This window comes from Pleurodeles waltl, chromosome 6 (genome assembly GCF_031143425.1).
Source record: "Pleurodeles waltl isolate 20211129_DDA chromosome 6, aPleWal1.hap1.20221129, whole genome shotgun sequence".
NCBI lineage: Eukaryota > Metazoa > Chordata > Amphibia > Caudata > Salamandridae > Pleurodeles > Pleurodeles waltl.
In genome coordinates, this window is record NC_090445.1 from 247,691,129 (window position 1) to 247,699,247 (window position 8,119).

The 8,119-nt window shown below is 48.8% G+C and overlaps 1 pseudogene; it reads left to right on the forward strand.

Annotated features, from left to right (window-relative positions):
* Positions 1–6,854: 6,854 nt before the first annotated feature.
* Positions 6,855–7,882, forward strand: LOC138299614 (U2 small nuclear ribonucleoprotein B'' pseudogene; annotated as a pseudogene).
* The last annotated feature ends 237 nt before the right edge of the window (positions 7,883–8,119 follow it).

Below are 8,119 nucleotides of genomic sequence, written 5' to 3' on the forward strand. Positions count from 1 at the left end.
ATTGCCCATAATGCATCATGCTGGTATCTGCAACTCTGAAATGGAGCTATCTTGGTTGTGCATGCCCCTGTGTACATGGTGGGTGGGGGTATGGCATTGATGGGGGTACAGGCATATCACATGGTACTCACTGGTTGATGTTCCGGGCTCAGAGGTGTCCAGATCTCCGAATCCTGTTACAGCCTCCAGCTCCAGGGTCTCCTCCACCCTTTCCTCCAGGGGTGTGGGTGGTGGTATGGATGATGGTCCCCCTCCTGTGCCTCTCATCTCCCGGAGCCTTTCTGCCACCCTCTCTTTGGTCCGGGAGCAGAGGTCCTACCACCTCTTCTTTATCTCCTCAACACTCCTGTGGCTGACCCCCAGGGAGTTCACCTTTTCCTGATTTCCTGCCAAATTCTTTTTTTTGTAGAGTCTGGCACATTGAGGGCTGCCTTCCCAAATAGTTCATCATGGTGCTGACAGCATTCCTCTGTGAGCACCTCCAGCTCCTTCTCAGCAAATTTCAATTTCCTCTTTCTGGGAGTGTCAGCCATGGTTGCTGTTGCTCTGTTAGCTGTGCAGCAGTTAAAAAGGGTGTGGTCCTCCCTCCTCCCAGGTGTATTTGTAAACTTCCTGGCTGTGATGTCATCATCATGTGCCAGGAAGTGTTTCCAGAGTGTTCTGGAGTGGTTTCTGTAGTGTTCTGCAGCACCTGCAACCAATTTTCATTAAAATCGCAATTTGCGACACCCACTCCCAAATTGCGAGTCTGTTTTTTGCGCGGTCGCAAAAAGCGACCTCGCAAACAGCGGACTCGATATCTGCGGTGCGACTACGGGTGCGAGTCGCAATTTGTCCCTGCAAATTGTACCTGCATTCCTGTTAGCGACACGCAAATTGCGAGTTGCACATGCTCGCAAATTGCGAGTCGCTAATTTTTTTGTACCTACATCTGGCCCCTAGTGTTTTGACTGAGAAGTCAAGAAAATCAACCCAGGTCTGGCTCAAGGTTTTGTGAGCCCCCCTGAACCTAATCCTGTACTCCTCAGTTGAGAATCCAAAGCCCTCAATCAGGGTAGCCTTCATGAGGTCATAGGATTCTGCATCCTTGCCAGAGAGTGTGAGGAGTCTATCCCTACACTTTCCAGTGAACATTCACCAAAGGAGAGCTCCCCAGTGAGATCTGCTTACTTTTCTGGTTGCACAAGCCCTCTTAAAAGCTTAGAACCATTTGGTGATGTCAGCACCTTCCTATTTAGTTACCATCCCTTTGGAGATTTTTAGGATGTCAGTATTCTCTCTGACCCTATTTAAATTTCTGCCACCATGTATGGGTGTTTAAAACCATTTCTTTTCGTTCCCTTTCTATAGCCAGGAGCTGCTAATCCAAAGCTAATCTCGTGGCCATCCTTGCTAGAAGGATGTCCTCTACATTGAGGCTGCCCTCAATGTTTACAGAGGTACTGGACTCCCCTGTGGAAGAACCAGGCTCTCTGACTATGATTTATGAAGACAGGGTTCTAGGAGCCCTGTTCTCCTTAATTAGGACAGGAGGGGTGAGTTCATCCTCCTGTTCACTAATTTCCCCATCTGAGGGAGGATCGTCCATCTCAGAGGGGTGGTCCCTTGTGAACTCTGCCAAAAGCTCCTGGAGCTTGGCCGTGGGAGGGTTGGACACAGTTTGTATCTTTTTTATCTTACTGAGAGACCTTAGCTCTGACATTCCTAGATGCAGTTAAGGCGTGAGGTTGAGTTCCATCACCATGTCATCTGTATTACTCATTATGACTCTAAAAGTTGGGATTACTTTTTAAGAAACTAAAAACTACTTCTAGTACTTAAATCCTAACTTTTACAAACTTTTAAACTTAAAAAGAATTGATAACAGGGCCTTACACAAGGCCCTAGCAGGACTTTTAAAAATTTAGAAATATAGTCCAAAATTAAAAAATCAGTTTCTAATGACAAATTTTGGAATTGTGTTGTGTGATCAGGTATTAGCTGAATAGTCCAGCAAATGCAAAGTCTTAGGCCCCACCGTTGATCCACCAATTTAGGACGTTGGCTCTGTATATGCTATCTCAAAGTGAGAGATAGTGTGCACAGAGTCTAAGGATTCCCCCTAGAGGTTGATAATGGCAATAATAGATAATACTAATGCTCTATTTGTAGTAGTGTGGCCGAGCAGTAGGCTTATCAGAGAGTAGTATTAAGCATTTGTTGTGCACACACAGGCAATAAATGGGAACAACTCCAGGCCAATAGGTTTTTACATAGAAAAATATTACTTTCTTAATTTATTTTAAAACCACAAGATTCAGAATTCAAGTAAGTACATAAATTGTAAGGTACTTGGCATAGGTAAATATAGAACTTTGAATGAAAACAGTAAGGTGGCAAAAATGGTAATTAGCTATTATAAAAATGGACACTGCAAAATTCAACAGTTCCTGAGGTAGGTAAGTACAGGTTAGTTTAGCAGGTAAGTAAAGCATTTAGAGGTTCAGTCTCCGGGGCATAGGCAGCCCACCGTTGGTGGTTCAAGTCACCCCAAACACCCAGCACCAGCAACACAGGCCCGGTCAGGTGCAGAGGTCAAAGTGGTGCCCAAATAACAAAGCTGCCTATGGAGACTAGGGGTGCTCTATTAGCAGGTAAGTACCTGCGTCCTCCAGGAGCAGATCAGGGGAATTTTGTAGAGCACTGGGGGGGGGGGGGAGTACACAAAATACACCTTCAGCGGCACGGGGTGGCTGGGTGCAGTGTGCAAAGTAGGTGTCGGGTTTTGAATAGAAATCAATAGAGGGACCCGGGGGTCACTCTGGTGATGCAGGCAGGGCACAGGGGGGCTTCTCTGGCCAGCCACTGACTGGGCAAAGATGATGGCCACCTGCTGGTCACTCCCACACCGGTAGTTGGTTCCTCTCGGGCCTGGGTGCTGCGGATGCACTGCTTCTTCCAGGCGTCAGGTTCTTTGTTACCGGTCAGTCGCGGTCAGCGGGAGCCTCTGGATTCTCTCTGCAGGCTTCACCGTGGGGGTGCAGGGAGGTCACCTCAGGGTGGCCACGTCGTGGGAGTCGCCTGGGGGTTCTCGCTACAGTATTGGTTTCTCTAGGCACGAGCCAGGGGTGTTGGGTGCAGAGTGTTGGGGACTCACGCTTCAAGAGTGAGGCTGGAGTCCCTTTAAAGATGGATTCTCCTTTGTTGTTTAGACAGAGCTGATGTCCACGGGGGTTTCTTGGTCCTTTGGGTTGCACTGCAGTCCTCTGAGTCAGCAGAGGTCACTGGTCCCACTGGATGCAGGTTCTCTGAGTCTGGAGACAGGCCAGTAGGGCTGGGGACAAGTCAGTAGTTGTCTCCGTCTTCTCTGCGGGGTTTTCAGGTCAGCAGTCCTTCTTCTTGTTCAGGTCATCAGGAATGTTTTCTGGGGTTCAGGGTCACCCCTAGATACTAAATTTAGGGGGGTGTTTAGGGCTGAGGGCAGTAGCCAATGGCTACTGTCCTTGAGGGTGGCTACACCCTCCTTGTGCCTCCTCTCTTTGGACAGTCCTTCTTCTTGTTCAGGTCATCAGGAATGTTTTCTGGGGTTCAGGGTCACCCCTAGATACTAAATTTAGGGGGGTGTTTAGGGCTGGAGGGCAGTAGCCAATGGCTACTGTCCTTGAGGGTGGCTACACCCTCCTTGTGCCTCCTCTCTTTGGAGAGGAGGGCACATCCCTAGTCCTATTGGAGGAAATCCTCTGAAGCAAGATGGGGGATTTTCTAAGGAAGGGGTCACCTCAGCTCAGGACACCTTAGGGGGTGTCCTGGCTGGAGGGTGACTCCTTATTTTTCTCATTGTCTCCTCCTGACTTGCCGCCAAAAGTGGGGGCTGTGTCCTGGGGGCAGGCATCTCCACTAGCCGGAGTGCCCTGGGGCGCTGAAACACTAGACGTGAGCCTTTGAGGCTCACCGCCAGGTGTTACAGTTCTACAGGGGGAGGTGTGAAGCACTTCCACCCAGGACAGGCTTTGTTCCTGGTCACAGAGTGCACAAACGCACCTACCCGATGTGTCCAAAAACAAATCTGGAAGTGGCAGTGTAGGAAGTTGGCTCTGTATGTGCTATTTCAAAGTAAGGAATAGCATGCACAGAGTCCAAGGGTTCCCCTTAGAGGTAAAATAGTGGTAAAAATAGATAATACTAATGCTCTATTTTGTGGTAGTGTGGTCGAGCAGTAGGCTTATCCAAGGAGTAGTGTTAAGCATTTGTTGTACATACACATAGACAATAAATGAGGTACACACACTCAGAGACAAATCCAGCCAATAGGTTTTTGTATAGAAAAATATATTTTCTTAGTTTATTTTAAGAACCACAGGTTCAAATTTAACATGTAATATCTTGTTTGAAAGGTATTGCAGGTAAGTACATTAGGAACTTTAAATCATAAAAATTGCATGTATACTTTTCAAGTTATTGACAAATAGCTGTTTTAAAAGTGGACACAGTGCAATTTTCACAGTTCCTAGGGGAGGTAAGTTTTTGTTAGTTTTACCAGGTAAGTAAGACACTTACAGGGTTCAGTTCTTGGTCCAAGGTAGCCCACCGTTGGGGGTTCAGAGCAACCCCAAAGTCACCACACCAGCAGCTCAGGGCCGGTCAGGTGCAGAGTTCAAAGTGGTGCCCAAAACACATAGGCTAGAATGGAGAGAAGGGGGTGCCCCGGTTCCGGTCTGCTTGCAGGTAAGTACCCACGTCTTCGGAGGGCAGACCAGGGGGGTTTTGTAGGGCACCGGGGGGGACACAAGCCCACACAGAAATTTCACCCTCAGCAGCGCGGGGGCGGCCGGGTGCAGCGTAGAAACAGGCGTCGGGTTCGCAATGTTAGTCTATGAGAGATCTCGGGATCTCTTCAGCGCTGCAGGCAGGCAAGGGGGGGGTTCCTCGGGGAAACCTCCACTTGGGCAAGGGAGAGGGACTCCTGGGGGTCACTTCTCCAGTGAAAGTCCGGTCCTTCAGGTCCTGGGGGCTGCGGGTGCAGGGTCTCTCCCAGGCGTCGGGACTTTGGATTCAAAGAGTCGCGGTCAGGGGAAGCCTCGGGATTCCCTCTGCAGGCGGCGCTGTGGGGGCTCAGGGGGGACAGGTTTTGGTACTCACAGTATCAGAGTAGTCCTGGGGTCCCTCCTGAGGTGTTGGATCTCCACCAGCCGAGTCGGGGTCGCCGGGTGCAGTGTTGCAAGTCTCACGCTTCTTGCGGGGAGCTTGCAGGGTTCTTTCAAGGCTGCTGGAAACAAAGTTGCAGCCTTTCTTGGAGCAGGTCCGCTGTCCTCGGGAGTTTCTTGTCTTTTCGAAGCAGGGGCAGTCCTCAGAGGATGTCGAGGTCGCTGGTCCCTTTGGAAGGCGTCGCTGGAGCAGGATCTTTGGAAGGCAGGAGACAGGCCGGTGAGTTTCTGGAGCCAAGGCAGTTGTCGTCTTCTGGTCTTCCTCTGCAGGGGTTTTCAGCTAGGCAGTCCTTCTTCTTGTAGTTGCAGGAATCTAATTTTCTAGGGTTCAGGGTAGCCCTTAAATACTAAATTTAAGGGCGTGTTTAGGTCTGGGGGGTTAGTAGCCAATGGCTACTAGCCCTGAGGGTGGGTACACCCTCTTTGTGCCTCCTCCCAAGGGGAGGGGGTCACAATCCTAACCCTATTGGGGGAATCCTCCATCTGCAAGATGGAGGATTTCTAAAAGTTAGAGTCACTTCAGCTCAGGACACCTTAGGGGCTGTCCTGACTGGCCAGTGACTCCTCCTTGTTGCTTTCTTTGTTCCCTCCAGCCTTGCCGCCAAAAGTGGGGGCCGTGGCCGGAGGGGGCGGGCAACTCCACTAAGCTGGAGTGCCCTGCTGGGCTGTGACAAAGGGGTGAGCCTTTGAGGCTCACCGCCAGGTGTCACAGCTCCTGCCTGGGGGAGGTGTTAGCATCTCCACCCAGTGCAGGCTTTGTTACTGGCCTCAGAGTGACAAAGGCACTCTCCCCATGGGGCCAGCAACATGTCTCTAGTGTGGCAGGCTGCTGGAACTAGTCAGCCTACACAGACAGTCGGTTAAGTTTCAGGAGGCACCTCTAAGGTGCCCTCTGGGGTGTATTTTGCAATAAAATGTACACTGGCATCAGTGTGCATTTATTGTGCTGAGAAGTTTGATACCAAACTTCCCAGTTTTCAGTGTAGCCATTATGGTGCTGTGGAGTTCGTGCTTGACAGACTCCCAGACCATATACTCTTATGGCTACCCTGCACTTACAATGTCTAAGGTTTTGTTTAGACACTGTAGGGGTACCATGCTCATGCACTGGTACCCTCACCTATGGTATAGTGCACCCTGCCTTAGGGCTGTAAGGCCTGCTAGAGGGGTGTCTTACCTATACTGCATAGGCAGTGAGAGGCTGGCATGGCACCCTGAGGGGAGTGCCATGTCGACTTACTCGTTTTGTCCTCACTAGCACACACAAGCTGCCAGCAGTGTGTCTGTGCTGAGTGAGAGGTCTCCAGGGTGGCATAAGACATGCTGCAGCCCTTAGAGACCTTCCTTGGCATCAGGGCCCTTGGTACCAGAGGTACCAGTTACAAGGGACTTATCTGGATGCCAGGGTCTGCCAATTGTGGATACAAAAGTACAGGTTAGGGAAAGAACACTGGTGCTGGGGCCTGGTTAGCAGGCCTCAGCACACTTTCAATTGTAAACATAGCATCAGCAAAGGCAAAAAGTCAGGGGGCAACCATGCCAAGGAGGCATTTCCTTACAGGCAGGCTGGCAGAGACCGGTCAGCCTAGCACTAGCAGTTGGGCTGGCATGCAGGGGGCATTTCTAAGATGCCCTCTGAGTGCATTTCTTAATAAATCTCACATGTCCATTGTCAATCACTTTTGATTCCGGCATTCTGGTTCCTTTCCTTCTTTTTCGCAGTTTGGAAGTAGTGATATCGAAGTGAAGTAAAGGAAAGCTGATGTTTGCGTTCTGCATGAAGACGGAAGACAATTAAAGAAGCGAATTACACCATGGACATCCGGCCGAATCACACAGTGTACATCAATAACATCAATGATAAGATCAAGAAAGAAGAATTGAAGAGGTCATTGTATGCACTTTTTTCCCAGTTTGGTCATGTGGTTGACATAGTGGCTTTGAAGACAATGAAGATGAGAGGACAGGCTTTTGTTGTATATAAAGAACTGAGCTCAGCCACAAGTGCGTTAAGGCAGTTGCAAGGATTTCCCTTTTATAGTAAACCAATGCGCATTCAGTATGCGAAAACGGACTCCGAGGCCCTTGCCAAAATGCGTGGTACCTTTGTCGACAAGGATAAAAAGAAAGATAAAAAGAAGGCCAAGGCCCAGGAACAGGCAAATAAAAAGCCTTCTCTGGGCACACCAATGGATACCTCAACCAGCATTTTCCTGTCTGCATCTCAAAGTCTACAGGTGCCAGACAATCCGCCGAACTATATCCTTTTCCTTAACAATTTTCCAGAAGAGACTAATGAGATGATGCTGTCTATGCTGTTTAACCAATTTCCTGGTTTCAAAGAGGTACGTTTGATACCTGGGAGACATGACATTGCATTTGTGGAGTTTGAAAGTGAAGGTCAAGCAGGAGCTGCGCGGGACGCTCTCCAAGGATTCAAGATCACACCACAACATGCCATGAAAATAACATATGCCAAAAAATAACAAGAATGGAGCTTTTCCTGAAAGGACTTAAATGGACTTTGCCGTTTTGTTTTTCTTTCTTGCCTTCTCAAGAATCGGTTGCAAACTCCCATTCTTTGGTAAATTAGTTTTGCGTGAGATAGTTTGGTCCTGTTCTAAACTATGCCACTTCTGATGTTCTTACTATTGTTTGTAAATAAATGCATTCTGTTGAAGAGTTTTATAAAAAATAAATCTCACATTGGCATCAGTGTGGATTTATTGTGCTGAGAAGTTTGATACCAAACTTCCCAGTATTCAATGCAGCCATTATGGAACTGTGGAGTCTGTGTATGACAAACTCCCAGACCATATTCTCTATATGGCTACCCTGCACTTACAATATCTAAAAATAGGCTTAGACACTGCAGGGGCATAGTGCTTATGCAGCTATGCCCTCACCTGTGGTATAGTGCACGCTGCCTTAGGGCT